A 23,553-nucleotide genomic window follows, 5' to 3' on the forward strand; every position below is an offset into this window, starting at 1 on the left:
TAAAGTTATGACACGAAAGACAGATCATGCCAAGACCAAGATGTGTAGGAAAATTAAGCCCTGAGAACATTTAATCTTTGAATTCAGCTTGGCTTGAATCCTGGCTCTCCTAGATGATTTAAAACTTTACGAATAAATAAATTCCCTCCTCTTGTTTAAACTAGCTTAAGTAGTGCTTTTATTAGTAACAACACAGTAGTGGACTCTGGCCTTAAACCCAGCTCTGCCGACTTCAAAGTTGATGTAGCATAATTCATATGTCACTGGACTGTCACTCAGTAGACATTGTTCTGGGGGTTTTCAAAGTGCTCTCATCCATGTCATGACTTACAGGTAAATATACTCTGTAATTTCCTTCCCCTATTAATAATGAGAAAATTGTCCCAAATTAATTCAAATGTGTCTTCTGGTGTAGCAATTTACTATGAAGGCGCATAGGCAGTAGGGCTTTCCAAAGCCTTAGCCTGTATATTGAATGAGCTTTTCATTACAAACGTTATCATGAATTTTCTGCAGGCTTCAGGCATATTTTACTTGAAAGTGTTCAGTAAAGAAATATTTCAGTGTGTTTCTGTTCTCTCTTCCAAAAACAATTGTCTGATATGTGACTTTCCATGTCCTGGGTCAAGTTATACAAGTATGTTTTTTAATGGGAGTCACGTATGTGGCCCATTTGTTCCCCTTCTTCTCAGCTCTATTTCAATATATCCTGGTGATGGGTTGAATGACTGCCTTCCTGCCTCCCTAGCTAAAAAGGAAATCACTTCACCTGATTCAGACTCTTTAGACCTGACCGCACATTTAATCTGTCTGAAAGAATTAGAATCAGAAGAAAAATGGCTGTTCTCAAACACGCAGCCCTTAGCAGAGCCGATGAAAGATTTCTTTTTCATTTAACACATGGAGAATCTGCTAGTCCTGGTGCTGGCTGAAAAGAGAGTGTGTTGATTTTTCTGACTAATACTCACACTCACTGGCTCTGAAATGAATAAATCCCCTGAGATTGTTTGTCAAGTGGCCATTTAGGGACTCACATTCTTCAATGCCTTTGGCACACAAAATCTCACCAGCAAACATGGTGCTGCCTGCCCTATGCCTTACTTGTAGGCACTCTTGAATCATTTCAGCATATTGCCTCTCAGAAGGTACTGCCAGCGCTTAGTGAGCAATATATAAAAATGGGAACATTTTGGTCTCAGACCAAGACAGCGGCATAAAGCGACTGCTGCAAAATCTCAAAAGTCTTCAGAAACAGAACTGTCTGACGGAGCCGAGATGATGTCGCAACAGGCTCTGATTTCATTTAAGTTCCTCGTTTATCGAGCTCACCCCACCTCACCCCTCAGCCCCTCTGCTGCTCCGAGTACTCTTGCTGCCTCCAGGGGTGCGGAAGCTAAAACATACATGCTATATATTAAACACTCTGTCGTAGGCTGAGGTCTTCTGAACACAAAATGAGTTTCCCATTTAGCCAATATGGCGAATAAACATTGGGACAAGGTAGAGGGAAACTACAGGGAGTTGGAAGAATTGGTGAGAGACCAAATGGCAAAGACTTTTGTATTCCAGTGTCCAGTGGGCGTTTAACTGGCTGGAGGTTTGTGCTTCAACTTTGTATTTTTGCCTGGAGGAATAGAGCAATGACATTCATTCATTGCCCGATGATTGAATACCTGCAGTTACCAATCACCAGAGATGGAAATACTATGATGAAGACTCGGGGAGGTAAAATATGAAGAAATAATGACCACAAAATATGTGGACTCTAGTTTTAAGGAAATGTCAGCGGAGTACAAAACTGAAACATGAAATTTTTTAAAAATCAACGCATAGGTAGATGCCAAGTGGAGTTGAAAGTTCAAATGGAGTTTCCATTGTTTGTCTTTAGTTCAGCTCCATTGCATTCACACTCGTGCACACAAGCAGGCATGCATGCACATCCACTGACTGATGCTCTCTGTAGAAGTGATGCTTTACATTTTTCTTTGCTGCTCTATGTACTGAGTCAGAGGTCAGCTCTTCCGTAATGTTTTCCTTTCCAGGCTCTTCCCCAACCATTGTATTGACTTTGAAAGGTACGACTTTCCCTTTCTTCAGCAAGGATTTTAATATCCAAGAAATAGTACATAAAAAAGTCACTCGTAATCCTCATTGCATAAATTCATTATGGAGACACTGAACCATAAAAATTCAATTATGATTGGGTACCTAGAGTGAAGATATTTTTATAATTTAATTAATTAATTTACTTATTATGGGTGTACATGAGTGCATATGAGTGGTAGTGTACATGATGTAGAAGTCAGGACACAACTTGCAGGAGTTGGTTCTCTCCTTCCAACATGTGAGTCCTGGGGATCAAACTTAGGTTGTCAGGCCTGGCAGCAGATACATTTACCCAATGTCTTAGTTTTAGGGTTTCTATTGCTGCAATGAAATGCCATGACCAAAGCACATTGGGGGAAAGGGGGTTTATTTGGCTTATACTTCTGGATCACAGTCATCGGAGGAAGTCAGGACAGAAACTCAAACAAGGCTGAATCCTGGAGGCAGGGGCAGACGCAGGCCATGGAAGAGTCCTCCTTACTGACTTGCTCCACATAGCTCAGCCTGCTTTCTTATAGAACCCAGGACCACCTGCCTAGGTGTGGCCCCACCCACAATGGGCTAGGCCTTCACACATCAATCACTAATGAAGAAAACACCCTACAGGCTTGCCTGGAGCCTGATCTTTTTGAGGCATTTTATCAGTTGAGGCTGCCTCATTTCCAGTGACTCTAGCTTGTTTCAAGTTGACATAAAACTAGCTAGCATACCCAGTGATTCCTCTCCCAGGTCCCAAGAATGAAGACACCAATGTTTATATTTTTGTGCATGAACCTAGCCAGTACATCCTTTATAAAATACAACTTGACTCTAGGTGCCCTTAGTTGTAAAATTCAATCTCAAGGTAAGTGTACTTTATACTATTTTGGTCAATGTCTTACTTTTCTCTTACTATGGCAAAATATCTTATCAAAAGCAGCTTCAGGGAGAAATGGCTTATTTTGTCCTATAGCTACAGAGTTGTACAATCAATTAAAGTAAGGGGACCATGAAAGGTATGGTAACTGAAGTAGGGAACTGACTGGTGCATCCATACTCAGGAAGCTGAGAGTGAACAGGAAGTGGTGCCGGTCTCTAAAGCCTCAAGACCCTCCCCCAAGCAGGGGTTCCTCCCCACCCCCGTGTGTGTGTGTGTGTGTGTGTGTGTGTGTGTGTGTGTGTGTGTGTGTGTAAGAAAGATAGCAAGAGACAGAGAGACAGAGACAGAGTCAGAGACAAAGACAGAGAAGAGAAAAGAAAGAAAGAGAAAGTGAAAGAGAAAAGAGAAAAGAGAAAGACTAAGAGATGGTTTTATTCATTAGCCCAGGATAGCCAGAGCTTTCTAGACAGCCCAGTCTGTCCTAAAACTTGCAATACTCTTCTTACCTTGCCTCCCAAGCCCAGCAATTATAAGCATGGGTGACTGTGACCAGGTAATTTCAAATAAACTGATTGCTTAAGCAGATTTTACTGTGAGAGTGAATGAAAAATTACTTGCATTGTAGACTCATTATGCTCATAAGAGAAATGCTGATTTAGTTTACGTGTTCTGTGACTTAGTTGGACCTCACTTTCTTCTGCTTCGGGTTACTTCATGCTTTGGTTAATCTATCTAGCAAGCCAAAATTGGTCTGATAAATTTAACTGACTTATAAAGCATATTTGCTACTAAAAATTCTATAACTATAAATTGCTTGAATCATATGAAATCATGAAAAATGTCCAGTCCTTGAAAATGTATCTTCCTTCTTTGCATCACCCTCAAAATGTTTCTTTCTTCTCCCCATTTATATTTGGTATCTAGTCATATGATAAATTTAAAATATTATATATGTACATAATTTAATCTTATTTTATGATTTTTAATTTTTTCATGAAAATTAATGGGTTTTATGACATTTTTACACACTTTATTGTATTGGACTCCCCCCTTTCTCTCCCCCATCCCTCTGATCACCTACCTTCCCTACCAATAACATTCACACACACACACACACACACACACACACACACACACACACACACACACGCCTGCTGTCATGTCTCTTGTATTCTATTATCTTCTTCTTTCTCCCCATTAAGATTTTTCAGTTTGTGGGTATCTTTACCAGTGAAATGTATATCTTGATGTTAACAGATAAGTCTATCTTGACTTTTGGCTCACTAGGCAAGATTGTGTCTTTCAAGTCGAATTTGAAGCTAATTATGTTTAAGGTTGTTGTTTGGAAGGATTTGGCACTTTCTGTTGCTTCTTCTTTGTTCTTCTGGTTGAATGGATTGTTGTTTATTAGTTTTAAGAGGGATACTGGTTTACTGTCTTAGCCATGGCAGAATCTTTGGGGCTATTCATTTTTAATTCATTCTTCTCACGAAAAGCTCTTTTAGATGGGACTTTCTTCTTACTCTATGTAAAATATTCTGTTAAATTCTTTCTGGAAGGTTAACTTAGTTGTCATGAGTTGCCTTATTTTAAACTTCTCTTGAAATGTACTTTTTGTCCAAGTAGTGTCTATATACATATCGTGTGCATAAATGTGTGTTGGTGTATATGCAGTTTTATATGTACAAGCAAATGGAAGTCAGATGTCATTATAGAATGTATCCTTCAATTGCTCACATTAATTTTAAAGAAGAGTTTATCACTGAATTTGAAGCATACTGATTCAACTAGATTAGCTGTCCAGAAAGCCCCAGGGATCCTCCTGTCTCTGCTTTTTCACAACTGGAATCATGGGTATGTGCTGCTGTACTCAACAGTTTTACAGAGTGCTGGGGTTCAAACTTGGCCCTCCTGGTTGCACAGAAAGTACTTCACTTATCAACTGAGCCATCTTCCCAACCCCTTGAAATGTTCCCATTTTTCCACCATTTTTAAAAGATAACATTAGTATGCATAGCATGGTTGGTTGGCCATTGTTCACGTTCTAATATTGTTGATAAGAGGTCAGACGTATTCTCAGTTGTTAGTCTTCGTTAGTGAGCTGGCACTTTCCTCTCATAAAAATTACTGTTTCTGTTTGGTGAATGACCATTTCTTTAAGTTCTAGAATTGTTTTTATTATTTTATTTATTTATATTCCTATCCTTGCTCCCTTTCTCAGTCCCCCTTCCACAGTTCCTCATCCCATTCTTCCTCCCCCTAGAAGTGTTCTCCTTTACCAGATCTCCCTCTTCCTTGAGACCTCAAGTCTCTAAGGGATTAAGCACATCTTCTTCCACTGAGGCGTGACCAGGCAGACCTCTCCCTATATATTTGTGCCAGGGGCCTCTGACTGGCTCATGTATACTGCTGGATGGTGACTCAGTCTCTGGGAGCTCCCTGGGTCTGGGTAAGTTAAGACTGCTGGTTTTCCTATGGGGTTGCTCTCTCCTTCAGCTTCTTTAATCCTTCCACTAATTCAACCCCAAGAGTCCCTGACTTCAGTTCAATGGTTGGTTCTACATATCAGCTTCTGTCTCAGTCAGCTGCTGGTAGGGCCTCTCAGGGGACAGCCATGCCAGGCTTTCATCTGTAAGCATATCAGGCTTTCCTTCAGTGTCTTCTCCATTTTGGTTTCTGTAGTTCTTTTAGACATGAATAGTTCTGGGTCAGAAATTTTGACTGTCCCTATGGTTGAGGCCCTATCTATCTATTGGAGGTGGGCTCTTCGAGTTTCCTCTCCCCAATGTTGGGTATTTTGGCTATGGTCAGCCCCATTGAGTCCTTAGAATCTCTCACCTCTGAGTATCTGGTATTTTCTTTCTAGAGGGTCCCCTCCCCCATATCCCATCCCCCGATGCTGCTTATCACCGTTCATCCCCCAAAAACATACAGTGGAAAACAGGAAGATCTTCAATAAATGGATGCTGGTCTAACTGGCAGTCTGTATGTAGGATAATGAAAATAGATCCAATTTATCACCCTGCACAAAGCTCAAGTCCAAGTGGATCAAGGGCCTCAACATAAAACCAGACATATTTAATCTAATAGAAGAGAAAGTGGGAAAGAGCCTCAAACTCATTGGTACAGAGGGAAATTTCCTGAACAGAACACCAATGGCTCAGTTTCTAAGATCAACATTCGATAAATGAGATCTCATGAAGCTGAAAAGCTTCTGTAGGGTAAAAAAACACCATCAATAGGACAAATCAGTAACCTACAGATTGGAAAAAATATTCACTGACCCTACATCTAACAGAGGGCTAATATTTAAATATATAAAGAACTCAACAAGTTAACCTCTAGAAAACCAAATAACCCAATTAAAAATGGGGTACAGAGCTAAACAGAGAATTCACAACAGAAGAATCCCGAATGACTGAGAAGCACTTAAACCAATGTTTAATGTCTTAACCATTAGAGAAATGCAAATAAAAACAACCCTGAGATTTCACCTCCCACTGATTAGAATGGATAAGGTAAAAAACTCCAGTGATAGCACATGCTGGTGAGGATGTGGAGAAAGAGGAACACTTCTCCATTGCTGGTAGGATTGCAAGCTGGTACAATGACTCTGGAAATCAATCTAGCAGTTTCTCAGAAAATTGGAAATAGTTCTACCCAAAGACTCAGCTATACTGAGATGCCAATCTTTTAAGTTCAGACTTCATTTTAGAAAACCTGACCTAAATTTAAGGTCAGGTAAGTGGCTGGTACCGAGCATTAGGTTTCAAGGGCGCCACTCCCCCACCCCCCAACAAAACCCAAGCCTAGCTCCAGTCTCTAGGCTAATCACCAACTAGACCAGAGTTTCCAGGTTACACCCTAAACAAGACCATTGTTTCCAGGTTATTCCACCGACAAACCTGTACCCTCAGGTTACAAGCCCACCACCTGCCTAATGACCACCAATACAGAGGGGAACAGAAGTTAAGTTTATGACTCCCAGCACCAGCCAATTACGTTAAAGGCCACAGTAGCTTTCCAATTTGATGCTTGCACATGTACTCCCTGCTTGCTGCTTACTACAAAATCTTGTCCTGATAGACATTCGGGGCTCCCCCCCCACCAAAACCATCCTGCATGATGGTGGTGTGTTGGAGAGCTAGCTTGAGCTAGCTCAAATAGAATAAAGACCCTGCTGTGAATTGCATCAGATTAGCTGCTGTATGTTTTATGGGGATCACTAACATTTCACTGGCACAACAATACCACTCTTGGGCATATATCCAAAAGATGTCCCAACATACCACAAGGACACATGCTCTAGCATGTGCATAGAGCCCTTGTTTATCATTGTCAGAAGCTGGAAACAACTCAGATGGCCCTATAAAGAAGAATGGTTACAGAAAATGTGGTTCATTTACACAATGGAATACTATTCAACTATTAGAAATGAGGACATCATGAATTTTGCAGGCAAATGGATGGAGCTAAAATATATCAGACCCAAAAGAGCGTACATAGTATGTACACACTGATTAGTGAATTTTAGCCAAAAAGTATAGAATGCCTAGGACACAACCCACAGACCATAAGAAGTATAACAAGTAGAAAGGCCCAAGTGAGAATGTTTCAACTGCACTTAGAAGGGGGAAAGGAAATACTCAAGGGAGGAAGAAGGAGGGAGGGAGTTGGGTGAGAAGGGGGAGAGGGAGAAGAAGAGGGGGACAGGATCAAGTATGGGGCTAGGGGACAGGAGAGAAGCTCAGAGGCCCAAGAGAATGAATAGAATATTTTTGTATCGTTTAATTGACCAAATTAACTATAATCGGGCTTTATATCAACTTGGTCTTTTAACCAATAGATTATAGTTTGTTCTATTGAATGTATCTATGAGTTCATGGACATTCTGGCCAATTCATCTTTTTGATTGTTTGTTTCTATGTGTCTGAATGTATTGTTGTTTTTACCTTGCTTTCTGCTGTACTCTTGGTTTTGTTACTGATGGTGCTTTCTTCTACTGTAGGTGGTTTTCTTGTCTTCTTTTTCCTTCCTTCCTTCCTTCCTTCCTTCCTTCCTTCCTTCCTTCCTTCCTTCCTTCCTTCCTTCCTTCCTTCCTTCCTTCCTTCTGAGAGAGAGAGTTTTAAATTAGCCCAAACCTCAGCAACAGGACCTGACTCAGGAAGACAGATTGTTAAAAATACAAGAGAACTGCTTTGCTTATCACCAGGTGTGAGTAACTGTTCTTTGTTCTGCCCCCCCCCCCCCCCCCGTGGTGTTTATTTAAGCCCCTACTGTGCCTTCCAGCCATTGTGTCCTGCAGAAAGCATTCCAGGAAACCGGCCTCAAGCCTTACCAGAGGTGTTTCAAGTGCAGATGCTTCATCAATTCTGACAAACTTTTACCCTGACAGGACAAGAGATAAAAATAATGAGGACCTGAGGACCCGACCCTTCTCCTGATTTAGTAGCTCTGCTCCCGGAACCAGGGGGCCATAAAACCTTTTGGCTCCCCTTATCTCCTGGAGCCATAAAACAATCCTGTAATTTGTGGTGCCTTCCCCTTTGACACCCCCATCCCCTGGGGCTCACAGCCTCTGCCTTTAAATACCCTTTCTCCCAGCCTCTCTGGTCGAACCCCAGTGCACTGGTTCCTATCGATAAACCTCATGTGATTACAGCAAGGACGGTCTTGTGTGAGTTCTTGGGGGGAGGTGTCGCGTCACCCCGAGACTTGAGTGAGGGTCTCCCCGCTCTGGGGATCTTTCACTTCCTTCCTTCCTTCCTTCCCTCCTTTATTCTTTCATTCCTTTCTATCTTTTTTTTTAAAGTAATTTCAAATATTTGTTTGGTTCTTTTTCATGGTTTCAATTCCTTAGTGATTTTTCCCTCCATGTTGTTTGTTTTTGTTTTTGTTTTTTTTTTTTTTGTAAGCTTAGACTTTTTCAAAACCTTCTTTATTTGGGGTCCTTATACCCCTCAACTTCCCTTCTAGCCTATTGACCAGAGGTAGGGGAGAAAAAAGGTTAAGAGGAAAAGGGAGTTTGGCTCTGTTTAGAAGTACTTCCTCAGGGCAATCTCACTCTTCATTGTCAGGATACAAGTAGTCCAGCCCAATAGCAAACACCAAACAAGAAACTGTTGCAGCAGTTAGACTGAAGAGAAACAGCAAGGGTCTGCTGAATAACAAAAAAAAAAAAAAAAAAAAAAAACAAAAAGTAACAACAAAAACCAACCCACTGGTATTAATTCCTATTGCTGGAAGTTATCTTTCTAGGCACAGCCATTAGGAGACTGTTCCTCTAGCAGTGCACTTCCTTCCTAACACCTGACTTTTCCAGGCAGTGCCCCTTTAGGGCAATTAACTGTGGGGTTTTAGGGGAGAATCTCAGCTTTAGGCTCCTGTTCCACACTTCTACCTGTCTCTGTAGCCTGTGATACCTCAGTCCTCTTATTCTGCAATTTTGATCTAGCCCTTGTGTCTCTACCACCCAGAATACATTTCCAGCTACACACGTGTGTGTGTGTGTGTGTGTGTGTGTGTGTGTGTGTGTGTGTGTGTGTGTGCTACAACCCTCACCTCACAGGGGATAGGATATGAGATAGTTTATTCTGGAGTCAAATATGAGTGACCCTAGCCTAGGAACTTAGATTCATGTAACCCCAACCTCCATGTTTCAATGTTTTAACACTCAGGAAGTTTTATAGCAGCAGATCAAAGAAAGTCACAAATCAAGTCAATTTTCAAATACATAGTTAGAAATCAGGCCAGTTATAGAAGAATGGAAAAAATATAAGCTATAACCTTCAGATGGTCTCTGACAGCATTGTTATCCTTTTGGTTGGCAGAAACTAGAGGTTTGTTTGTAAATTCCAAAGGAATTACTGAACAGTCACAGCAATGTTAGTTCACATAAACAATGAATGGCTATTAAGGGAATCAAAGATGGCTCCACTTGCAGTTTTCTAATTTCTCCAAGCCATTGAGGCTCTAATCAGTCAATCAGCCTTTGTTGTTCACAGCTTATTTCTAGAAAAATCTCACTCCGTGGTCTTAGATATCTATGTTCAAGCTGCTGCTGCTGCCACTGCTGCCGCCACCGCTGCTGCCGCTGCTGCCGCCTCCGCCTAAGCAGCTGGAGTAAATTGCAGCAGCTGCAGGCAGGTTGGTGTCTTCTTTACCGAGAAGCCTAAGTTTCTTGTGTCTTTCTTCAGCCCCCCCCCCCCTCTCTCTCCTGTGGGCTATTGTTCTTTATTTTGACTTTTACTTTTCCCGAGGTGACAGCGAGGAGGCTTCTAGTCTTCCACCTTGTCTGGAAGTCTGATTTCAATGTTCATACGGTTGGAATGTGTCAACGAACAGATGCTTCTGATATGTCAGAGCAGTGCAAGAGAAAGCAGCGCAGAGTAAACAGAGACCTACGTGATGTCTTACTTGTTTGACTTCGGTTTGCATTTCTGACGGATATTTTTAAGGGGGAAACTGTCATAAGAGTCCACCCTTCTATACACTTTCCCATTCTTAAAGGAGAAGAGGATATTTTAAAAACTTACAAACACTGTTGCAAAAAGTGTTGTCCCCACTTCTCTTTCAAAATATGTATCAGTGTGCACTGAGAAAAATTACAGACTGTGCACACAGCTTTAAGTTTTAAATGCACTGGTACCACAGTAATTCTATATCAATCCATTTGTAAACCTTGTACTCCTTTGTCAGAGACTGAAGGGATCTTATGTTAGAGCAGGTTAGCAGTGGTGAGGGTCACAGTCTGCTTCATCCCTGACTTCTGTAGTTCGGGATTGAACTAACATTATTTTCAAGTGGTCAGGCCAGTTGAGGCTGTGTTCTGCTATACTCCAACTGATCTGTCCCCGACTTATTAGAACTATAGTAGCTGAGACACAGTGGTGCACAAATCATTAAATTTGTCACTTCTACGTAGAGATAATGAAGATCATGGTCACATATTCATTTAACAAACAAACAAACAAAGCCTTTGAAATCCTTCTATTATTCTCTTGAAATACTTAGCTCATGAAATGTAAAAAGAAGTTACTATGAGGTCTATTTTTAGAAGCTGCTGCAGAACAAAATAATCTCAAAACTCAAAATTCAGATCTTTCAGTAGCGCCCTATGAACGCTGCTTTTCTCCTAGGAATACACGTGTTCAGTAATGTTCTTCTGGAGACAGAAAATTCATTTTTACATGGATAGATCTATCCCATTTCATACCCGTCTAACATAATTTGTCTCCGAATTATTACTAACATAACATTTTTTTGTTAGTGTTCTTTCCCAGGAGATTGAGTTGCAGAATTATGGAGAAAATCCTGATTGCTAGGAATTTACATTTTTTAAAACCAAGGTATGACTTTTTGGATGTTATAATAATGGTGAAACATTCCATATACAAAAACAATACATTGCAATCTCATTCAGGTAGCAAATGCTTTGTCTTTCAATAGCCTTAATATTCAGCCAAAATGGGAATTTTATTAAGGTCTGAGGTAACTCCCACTTCATTTGGTAATTTGTTAATATCCTTGCAGCTTCATATATTCATTTAATTAGACCATTTAGATAGAGAATCTATTTGTGCGAAGGATATGGAAAATAGGTGATATTCTTAAAATACTAGCAAAATGGTTATCGTACCACAAAACAGTTGCTTTTATCTATTGCATTTTTAAAATTAACCAAAACCGGACTTAACTGCAAGAATGTCTGAAGCAGAATTTTTTTCTCTTTCAGAAAATTGTATTAATTTTATAAAATTTCAAACATTACAAGGAGATTCAAATATTTAAATATTTAAATACTCCAAGATATCTAACAGCTGAAGCAGAAAAAAGAGTTAATTCTTATAAAACAAAGACGACAAGAAGCATATGTGTTAAAATTGACCCCAAATTTGGTTGTATTTTGGTTATTTTGCCTTCAACTCATTGTCCTACTTGGCTCATTATGCAAAGGGAAGAGAGTATTATGGAATGGCTTTTCCTAGCTCATGAACACAGTAAAAAATTAAAGATATGTGTAGAAAGATTATTGAATTAATTATAAATTAATATAAATTAAATTAATATAAATTATAAATTAATTATAATTAATTATTGAATTAATAAGACTACATCAATTGTCAGGAACAGATCTGGCCAAAATTATAGTAACTCTTGCTAATGGTGAGATTGTGTCATTATGGGTGGTCAATGAAGATTGGCTTGTAGTAACTACTTGGGAGAAATTAATAACAAGTATCTGAAAAGAGAATGAGTATAGTTTATAAAATGAACTAACTGGATTCTTCCATGTATTATAAAAAGAACAACAGTTCCAGAGGTACCAACCTTCTATACTGATGCAAACAAGATAGGGATCCAGGTTATAAATCAGACTCAGAATTAACTTTGTTATTTATGCAATTAAAACAGGCCACCAGAAGTAGAAACTATCCATTATGTATTACTCATATTTGGTGCCATGAAGGTTTGCCAGGTCCAATGGCATAAGGAAATGAAGAGAGTGACCATTCACTAATAGGATATATGTTAGAAGCCTCAACATTTTATGAGAAACATCATGGTAATGGGAAATTTTAAAGAAAAGAAATTCTAGCACTTGACAGCAAGTCAAAGAAATGATAAGAAAATTTCCTGTGTATTCTCTATACAACCAAATTCTGTTACCTGCTGGTAGCAACCCTAGGGATACTGGAAGAAATAACACCTGACAGATGGATGTTTTTCATTTTGCAGAATTTGGAAAACAAACGTATATAGACCATACTATTGACATGTACTCAGGATTTCATTGGGCAACTGCTCTAAGTTCTGAAAAGGTTGATTGTGCAATTACACACTTATTGGAACTAACGGCAATTGTAAGGATGCCTGCCCAAATTAAGATAGATAATGCTCCTCCACATGTATTGAATAAGATGAGACAATTCTTTTCATATAACAATATAAAACGTTACTGCTATACCACACAATCCCACAGGACAAGGAAATGTAGAAAGAGCCAATTGTACCTTAAAATAGATGGTTATTAAACAAAAAGGAAATGTAAAGAACCCAAACACAGATTAAATAGTACTGTTTACAATATTTAATATTTGTGAGAAAGGAATGACAGCAGTGGAGAGAAATTGAGTTATTAAAAAAAAAAAAAAACCAACAAAACCCTGAGGAACTAAACCACTGACGCTAGAATGGAAACTTGTAATAGTTTTAAGTTGGGGATGTGGTTATGATTATATATCTACAGGGAATGAAAAAATGTGGTGACAAACAAAACTCTTAAAGATTAGATTTGAGCAGGGAAAACCTTTTGTCATCTGGGTTATGAATGTCTTTACAAAGCAAACAGAGATTCACTCTCACAGACTTTCTCAGTCACTGATCTCTCTAAACTATGTATGCAAATCGCTTTCAAAAGGGCCAGCCCGAATGATCAATCACACAAAGACTGAACAGCACAGAGCCTGAATAACACAGACTGGATAACACAGAGACTGGACAGAAAAAGACACAGCTAGCTTTCCTAGGATTTGGCCGGTATCCCAAGTTTCACAAGGTACCCAAATGATATCTTTGTCTCCAGACAAGTGATTTTAAGAACATGACTCCCTATTCAGAAAAGGTGGGATGGATGTTTTTGGTCCTTTGTGTTATGATTCTTATCTTCTAGAATGGTTGGTTGTTACTGTTTATGTCCAAGGAGGAAACAAAATAAAGTTTAAAACAGGGATCTGTCTCCTCTATTTAATAATGAAGAAAAAGAGGCAAAAGGAATAGTAGGTGGATGGATGAATAGATAGATAGATAGATAGATAGATAGATAGATAGATAGATAGATAGATAGATAGATAAAATACTAGTCTTAAATATTTTACTTTGGCATAAATTAATATATCTTGATAGAAATTTAAAGTTTTGTTTTTTTTGTTGAGTAATAGAAGTTTAAGGTTGTTCTGTTTGATTATTGATTCTTGATAGAAATATAAGGTTGGTTTTTTTTTACTATCATTTGGTATGCTGTACATAAGCAGCTTATTTTAAAATGTGATGCAACGTTCTAGTATTTTTTTTTGGTTCTCACAATTATTTCTATTGTGTGTAGACAGTTAATATTAGGGGAAAAGACATATAAAAACAGAAAGGGAGATGTGAAGTGGAAATTTTGTGTTTCTTTAACAACTTAATTGTGCTACATGATGTTTTTCTGGAAGCTGTCTTGTGAGGGGTGTCTTAGAATTTTAATGCTGAGAACAGAAACCATGACCAAGGCAATTTATATAAGAACAACATTTAATTGGGGCTGGCTCACAGGTTCAGAGGTTCAGTTCATTATCATCAAGGTGGGAGCAGGGCAGCATCCAGGCAGGCATGGTGCAGGCAAAGCTGAGCGTTCCACATCTTTATCTGAAGTTGCTAGCAGAATACTGGTTTCCAGGCAGCTAGGATGACGGTCTTAAAGCCCACACCACAGTGACACACCTACTCCAACAGGGCTGTACCTTCTAATAGTGCAACTCCCTGGGCCAAGCATATATAAACCATCACAGAGGGCATGTGGTGTTCTGCTCACAACAGAAACTTTAAGAGGGCGCATGATGCTTAGTATAAATGGAAGCCCACGGACAGCAAGAGGATGCTCTTGCATTGCTACACTGCACAACGCTTCACCTCTTCACTAGTCTTCAGAGATCTTCTTTGGTCTTCACTTTGTAGAGGAAAACAGGCCAAAGAATTTCTTGTGGTATTCCAGCTAATTCTGGCTACTTCTGATTTGTGGGGATTCAGTGGAGCCTTGCTCTTTCTGCTGGATTGTGCTGCTGATTGGTGTTTGGTGTTTGGTGTTTGCTATTGAACTAGAACGCTGACAATGACGGGTAGAATCACCTCAAGAAACTACTTCTGACCAGGTCCACAACATCTTTTTCCTGTTAACCTTCTTTCCCCCTACCTATGTGTGGTGGATTAGAATGGATATTAAAGCATTTAAGAACACTAAATAAAATAGGTTTTGAAGAAAATCTACGCCTATGTGGGCTTCTTTATTTCCAAACAAAATTACTGACTCCTCCTATCGCTTCTCGGCCTTTTGGCTAAGATCAAGTGTAAAATTACTGACTCCTGTATCACATTCCGAATTGAGCTAGTGGCTGATGCTTTGTTTTAATGGAGTGCTCCTTGCTCTGCTCATAGTCCAGTAGTGTACTACTTTAGAAGGACCAACATCTACCTCTAGTCATCAGTTCCCACAACTTTCCTTTTAAATGCTGCTTAAATCCCAGCACTCCTTCAGGACCAGGACCAACCTCTCTTGTCCATGAACTCCCTTCGAACTTCAGTTTGCATTTTTGTTGTTCTTTCCAAAATGTCCAAGTTCCGTTCTGGGCATCTATTTCCATTCCATCTTCCAAAATGTGATTCATGTTATTTTTCAGGTTCTCTTTATGATTTGATTTCACGTTATCGTTGTCATTATTTCTCTTGGAACTGGAAAACAGTCGTGGTTGGTTTGTTTGTTTGCTTTTCTGGAAAACTTTACTGAAACATTTCATGTGGAAATGCTGTTGGTAGCCACAAAGCCTGGTAACCCCGGATGTTCACCTCTATCAGTTCCAATGATCTGGAATCTCCAAATAGACAACACTCCACTGAGTATGTCCAGTAAGAACCTGTTAAAATTGTATTTTGCAAACAAATTAAGAAGCTGCACCTGGGAAAGAGGCAGTGTCACTTATGCTCTTAACAGCATGAGTAAGGAATGGTTCTTAGAGCACAGTCAACAAAGGACCAGGGGTCCATTAGAGCCCCATCGTCCACACAGAAGGTACTTATTGCCCATGTCTAAGGGTGTTGGAAGTTCTCACCATTTTCTCTGCTTATCAACAAATCCATGTTAATGTAGCCCCTCAATTTTCAAAATATGATTAACCTTTACAGTACCCCCTAATGTACAATGGTCAGTGTCGGCTGCTGCCCTCTGAAATAATGAACAATATCATTAAAAATAAGTGAAGAGGTTATCTTTACTAGTTGAATTATACTTAGCTTCTACTTGGAAATTATTAACATTGAAACAGTAGTATTTCCTGATGATTTAGTTAGATCACAACTTATATTTCCGGTAGCTGATATTGTCACGATTTTCTGAAGATTAAAAAAAAACAGCTCAATTAGCTGCTGTTCAAACATCATTTTGTGACTCCATCTCATTTTCATAGTCCTTTGAAACTTCTCACACATAGTGGAGAAAAATTTAACAGGACAGGCTGTCTGTGGAGTTACATAGCAGCTTATCCCCTTTCCTCGTTTATCTGAATGTTTGATCCTCTGAGGAAATGCTATAGTTTTAAATTATGTTTATGAAAGTTCAATGGAGGTAGAAGTAATCCAATTAAAAATAGCCTTCTTCCTGAAATATTGTTACCTACTGTAGAAACTTGATTCTTGCTATAACTTTGGTTGATAACTGTGGTAAAAAGAAATTTAAATGAGAAATAATAAAGCTTAACAGAAAGATATTACCAGACACAATAATATTCTTTAAAAATAAGAATTTGTTTATGTTATGTTCCTTTTATAAAAATATTTAACATTTTTTTCAGTGAAAAACTTGTATTTCTGCTTACTAATTACTATATAGTCCTATAATAAAAACATGTTATCATTACTCTCAGATAAATAACCAGGAAGTCCTCCTAATGTATTTTATCCATTGGATCTGAGGCTCTTTTTTTGTTAATTCCATAAATTACACTTATGTTTCAGATAATGGTGTTTGTACCTATTTGGTTTTTGTACCTGATCACTATTAAATATTAATAATTTAATTATTAATAATTAATGACAATCTTCTAGGTAAAATTGATATTCAATGTATCATTTAGCATCTTTGATTTTGGCAACACTTATAATGTAGAGAAAAATACAAAAAAAGTGTCAATTATCCTAAAACATTTATGTTTTACATATTGACAAGAAGCACAGACATGCCTGATCTCATATGCACATAGGGAAGGCAGAATGCTAAAGTGAAGACTTACTTAAATTGGGTCACTGTTTACATTCCCTTTAAAACATTAACATAAAGGGCTAAGAGTTGCTGGCAGTCAAATTCTCTGTGTAGTTGCCTTATATTAAAGAAGTTGCTGACTATGAACTTATAAAAAAATACAAAAAGAAGAAATACTTTTTTATTTGTTTATTCCTACATTTTTGGTGGACATTTGGTTGTGATTTTAGAATTTATCATGTATATGTATGTATGTGTGGAGGCATAAGGAGGACACTGAGTGTCCTACTCTCTTTCTTTGAAATAGGATCACTCACTAAACCTAGATATAGGCTGCCAGCCAGTAAGACCCAGTGATGCTGAATCCCACGGCATTAAGTTCAAAGACATGTGGTCAGTCCTGATTTTTAATGTGGGTGCTGGCATCTGAACTCAGGTCTTCATAGTGGTAACAAGGACCCTTATCTACTGAGATACATCTTTGGCTCCAGATTCCGACTTTTCTAAGGTTAATAGTAGTTATAGATAAACATAGACCAATAGGTAGGTAGTTAGTTAGGTAGGTAGATAGATAGATAGATAGATAGATAGATAGATAGATAGATAGATAATGATGATAGATGCATATGTCTATATGTGCATAAAAACGAGAGCATAACTTATGTAACAAGGCTATGTATATGCATAATATGAACATAATATGTACTATTATATAGTGTGCATATATGTGTATATACTCCATATACCTTTGAAGGTTTACATTTTCTGTGATACTGTGCATTATCTCCAAAATTCAAATTCATCAACCTACATATACTAAAGTCTAAATAAAGAGATAATGTTATTTTTTAAGGATACATTTCTAGATAATAGCAATAACTCAATTTGGATTCTTAAATCATTGAAATTTAAAAGGCTTTAACTCTTTAATGAGATTTGTGTCCAGTCAGAGTTCCTAGAAAAATGTATGCATTTGGGCATGCATGTGTGTCTATGTGTGCTCTTCATATTATCTACAGGAAATTAGTATTTCGGTGTTTTTTTGCTTGTGTTATTGTTTGAACTCATTTCTGACCTTTCTCTATGATATTCTAGTTCTTCAAAATCCTTTGTTCTACATAAATAGCATTCTTAGTTAATCTCTGAAAGACTTAATTGGTTCAGGAAAACATAGCTCCCTGGTGGTAAACTTCACACCATTTCCTGAACTTGGCACAATATATACTCAATGCAAACAAGGTATTTTCATCTTAGATGTAAAGAACATAATGAGAGTCTTTTGATTAAATATGGGTACAAATTGTCTTGTTCCTGAAGATGCATGAAGCATCAGCAGCTGGGAACGTATGTGTGAATTTCTGTATATTTTACCCTAGCTTCAGACTGTAGGATAACTCCTCATCCTGGGGGGGGGGAGTCTATTTTTAGCACCCCAATCTCAATTTTTTATTTTGAATTTTATTCGTTGTATATCTGAAATGCTGACTGTGAATGAAGAAGATAAAAAAAATTAATCACTCAGGCAAAACTATTTCATCTCATCATAGCACTGTTGATCAACTGCCTAGGTCCTTTAACTCACCCAGGAACCCTGGGTCACTGTGTAGATGATTATCAACTACATTCATTTCAGGGAGTTGTAGATGGAATGTTCTAGTAAAGAGCAGTGTCCATACTCACTCTCAAAGAAACAGTCTGCAAAGTCTGGAGAGATGGCTCAGTGGTTAGGAGCACTGGTTGCCAATGAGGAGGACCCAAGATCAATTCCCAGCATCCATGAGGTGGCTCACAACCATCTGTAACTCCAATTCCAGGGCAACCAATCCTTCTTCCTTCTTCATAGGCATGCAGTGCACATACATAATACATACATACATATACATACATACATACATACATACATACATACATACATACATACATTTTGTTATTTCAGATGTATCGGAAAGAAATTTGAAAACAGCTTACTGTTTTGCAGAGAGTACCTGCTCTGTACTTTTAAAGCCGAAGGAAATAAAAAAAGGGCCATGGAATTTAAGAGTCAATTCAATAAATAAAGTTTCATCTTAAAGGTACTCTGTTACTTTAAAACACTACCATTTACAACAATATATTTCGGGAATGAAATTTACAAAGAAAAGACATAGTGGAGCTTTGTTTTGTTTAAATCACCTTTCTAGTATGATTCTTCCATTAAAACTAGATATGTGCCTGGTGACGGTGTCACACACCTGGATTAACCCAGCACTTGGAAGGCAGGGACAGGCAGAACTCTGTGACTTTGAGAACAGCCTGGTCTACAGAGTTTCAGGATAGACAGGACTACATATAGAGACACCTGCTTGGCCATGGCAGGGACAGAGTGACATGGTTCCTGCCCCTGAAACAGAGACAGCATGGAGTGGCCTCCATGAGTATTGATGGTTGCTGTGGGTGTGAGGCTTGTTTGTATAATAATATACATGTTTACATATTTCTCCCTTGAGGAATGTCCTGACTCCATGAGAATGAGAGACAGCCTGAGTCCAGGAGGCGAGGGTGTGTCTTTCTCAGCAAAATGGTAGAATGATGTGACTTTCAGGACAGCCCTTAAGACAGTGGGGAAGAATGCTGAAATTGAGTACAAAAATGTATTTAATTTTTGAACAATGCAATATATAAGGATGCAATAAGAATTACATAAGGGGCTTCATAGACCTAGAACAACAGAAGCAACTGCACTAAGAACCAACTTGTCAGAAAGATGCAGGGGCAGGCAGATAAAGGGCAGGCTGACTCCTGAAGTTAGGATCAGCCTGGGACAGATCAAGTTTAGGTCCAGGCCCAGGCATGGTAGCATTAAATTTCAAGGCAAGGTCCAACTCAGCTAGCTTATTGTCTGTGCTTAAGGAGGACAGACAGATCTGTGACTTCTTTTGCAATGTTTAAAAAAAAAGTGTGTGCTTGCAATCTCTTTGTAAGAATCAAGGGACTCGAGTCATAGGATGCTGATTCATGGGATACTCAAAAAAGAACATGGAGTAATGACTGAATTGATATATAAATAAAAATCTGGGCTTTTGATCTGCAAGAGAAGAGCTATTTAGAGAGTTGTTAGAATAGGAAGAGAAAGCTATCTCTAGCAGAACACGCATACACAGAGGGAAAGCAGTCTGGAGAGCTATCTCCAGCAGAGCATAGGAGAGAGAGAGAGAGAGAGAGAGAGAGAGAGAGAGAGAGAGAGAGAGAGACAGAGACAGAGACAGAGAGACAGAGAGAGACAGAGAGACAGAGAGACTCATGGTTTACTTTTCCACTGATGTCTTCATGAAAATACAAAGGTGAGGCTCTTCAACCCAGAGCTGAAAAAGTTGAATTTAGATTTAATTTAATGAAAACAAACAAACAAATAAACAAACAAACCCCAAAAGACAAAATCCATGTTCAATACTGAACTTTCAAAGACTCACAATCTCTGCAGACAGGAGATTCTTTCACTGTTTCTTAGGAAGAAATCGTCCTATGTAATTGTTGCATATGAACTCATGAAATTTAATGTTCACTTTAGCGGTTTTATCAAATGTTGACTGTAGTGGGTGGTGAGGGAAGCATGTACAATCTTTGATTTTGAATTTTATCTAAACAAATTACAAGTAACTAATTTTTTTCTTTACTGTATTTACTGGTGAGGTGATAGGTTTATTTTTAAGGGTAATTACCAGGAATAAAATACTAAGAATAATTTCTAAATTCTCTTAGTGACAACAACAGAATAGTTTATAAAAAATAAAAATCAAAAATTATAGAAAAGCTTAAATGCCCAGTGTAATAATGAATGCCCATGAATTAAATACATATAGACATATATAATATTTAATAATAGGTTGTGCAAACCTATTAAATTACACATCCCTGTTTGAATTTATACACACATCTGCACACATACAAACACACATGCACACATCCACAACTCAGATCAGCTTTGATTTGAGAATAAAGTCTTGGTAAATCTTGTTTCTTTAGAAAGTTCAAGTAAAAATGAACAATTAAATGTCAAAGCCACATAGGTGGAGGTAGAAATGCGAACCCTTAAACATATGTCCTGTGAAAAATTCATACTCAATTCCTAAAACTTCATTTTAAAAGTCTTGTATTTTACCACTTTTCCCACTGGGAAGAATTTGTCATTTGATTTTTACTATTAAGAGTAGGAATTATACAAAATTTAATACACTACACATGGTAAGTAATTATTGTACTTCTTGTGTTTATAATCACAGATTACAAGTCAACATACTGTCTGATCACAAATTCTTCATTATGGTTTCTTTTACAGAAACTTGGCACTTTACATGGCTACCCTGGAACATGTTCAGTGCCTGATGGGTTTATTGAATAAATGAATTTCTTCTGAAAAAAGTTTTGTAAACTTTGTCTCACATGATTCACAGCATTGTGAAAGGAAGTTTTAGAGGGATATTCATTTTCTGAAGACATTTGGAAATATAAACAGGCCATGTAAATTGTATAATCATAAGTACACATTTTCTAAGATTGCTTCTTACTTGATGATAATGAAATGGACATAGCTTAGCTTTTGATTTATTTTTAGTCTCTATGGTCAATCCTTATATTTGAATAGATTTGTAACTCTCTTCCTTAGACATTAAATTTATCTAGAAATAGTCTCTCTTCCCATGGCTTTGAATGACTATTGATTTTTCTTTTTATTTTAAAAAGCTATCAATTTAGTTCCTAACTGTGTCAGTGATGATTATAAGAATTAAATAGATCAAGTAAAATGACCCATTTCAATTCATCTAGATCAGTGGTTAATGAGATTCTCTCTTGCTTTACAGAAAATTTGGCTCCTTTATGAACTCCAATGCTATGTTTGCGGGGCTTAAAGTGCACTGGAAAAGTGTGAGCTGTCTCCATGCAGAAGGGACTGTAAGATGTTTATTCTTTGAGCAGTCATTTCAGATACTGGTAAATTGAAGGAAGACTGAGACTAGCCTTAAAGTAATTTACAAATCAAGAAGGTTTGTTTATTTATTTTATTGTTTGTTTATTTAAATTAGATTATACATCATCCCATTAAAATTAACCCTACATTTAAAAACAAAAAATATGTAACCAATCATTTAAGAATGATACAATCCTCACCATTTAAAAATGAAACAAAATATACTGTTACTTATATTTTAATTTTTATTCTGAATTCCATATTATTGTTTTATTTAAATATTTATTGCTACTTCACCTGAAAATTATCTTTTATTGCCTTTTTGCTTGTTTTACCATTAGCATTTGTTTTAAGTTATGTACTCTTCCATCCCCCTGGCCCAGAGAATGCATGTGTATTACCTGCCAAAAGCAGCACATACAGAGGTTGGAAACAATTTTCTAACACCTACCACAAAGATTGAAATGACCACGTATGTATTATTGGTTGATTAAACAATAATGTTTGTTTTCTGGGTCAATAGGAACTAATGACTTAAGTCTTTGTAAACCTCTATTAAAGATTTCTGTAAAGTGTCCCATTCCTTCTCCAGGTGATGCTTTCTCTGCTGTTCAATAGGGACAGAGCAAGTCCTTCTGTGAGGGACAGTCATACATGGTCCTACGACAGACTCACAAACACAGACATGTTCACAGGACAACTTTCAGGAAAGTACAAATTCAGACTCACACAACATTCAGAGAACGAAGACACGGGAAGCATGACGTGGAGAATTCAAATCTGGATTCACTCTTGACTAGATGACTCCGAGGGGAAGTGCTTTAATTTCTTTCCTTAATGCAACAGTACTGTATTATTGGTAACTCATAGTTAATCGCTAATGTTTACTTATGTGTTAATGTTCTTATTTTTGATAATTTCTTACATGTATGCCATGTATTTGGATCATATTCATTAGCAAATACACTTTCTCTGACCATTCCCACTCCTGGTGGATAATTCCCTTCATCTCCTGAGCTAGACTCCCATGTCGGGGCTCTTTAGAGTCTCTGCAATGTCATATCTCTCTTGGCTTTGTCTCTCTGGAGTGAAACCCAGAAAAGCTCTCAGGCTGTTATATTATCTCCAGTGCTGTAAATTGTGTAACTGCTAGTCTGACTGTCAATTTGACTATAGATGGAATTAACCAACACCGAAGCTGCTGAGTATACCCACAGAGGATTGGCTTTCTTTAATTAAATTATTTGAAGTGAGAAGACCAACTTTTAATGCAGATCTTTTGATATGGGAAGATGCACCTTTAATATGACCTACATCTGCTGTGGCCTATGTAAAGGACATGGAGGAAGGCATCTCTCGCTCTTTGCCTGCTCGCCCTTTCTCCTGACTCTTGATCCCTCTAGGAAGTTCATTCACTGGCATCAGAGGCTACTTCTTCAGTTTTCCAGTTAATGACTAAAGACCAGCTAAGGCATTCAGCCTCTTGAACTGAGCAATTACTGGATTCTTGGACTTTCTAATGATAGACAACTGTTAGACATAATAGACATGATAGACATGTGTAAGAAGACAAACCCCTGGACCAACAGCGGTTGTGGTTTTTGAAACCATACTTCATTCCCATTGCTTTCCCTG

The 23,553-nt window shown here is 38.0% G+C and overlaps 1 long non-coding RNA gene across 1 annotated transcript in view; it reads right to left on the reverse strand.

Annotated features, from left to right (window-relative positions):
* Window positions 1-23,553, reverse strand: part of LOC147999813 (uncharacterized) — an 81,432-nt gene that overhangs the window by 30,820 nt on the left and 27,059 nt on the right. Inside the window, exons 2-3 of the long non-coding RNA XR_015642989.1 lie at window positions 8,304-8,353; window positions 7,918-8,075 (exon numbers count right to left, since the gene is read on the reverse strand). This is a non-coding gene — a long non-coding RNA (uncharacterized LOC147999813). The remainder of the gene's footprint in view (window positions 1-7,917; window positions 8,076-8,303; window positions 8,354-23,553) is intronic.

The sequence above is a fragment of the Rattus norvegicus genome, chromosome 18, assembly GCF_021556685.1.
Source record: "Rattus norvegicus strain SHRSP/BbbUtx chromosome 18, alternate assembly SHRSP_T2T, whole genome shotgun sequence".
Classification (NCBI taxonomy): domain Eukaryota; kingdom Metazoa; phylum Chordata; class Mammalia; order Rodentia; family Muridae; genus Rattus; species Rattus norvegicus.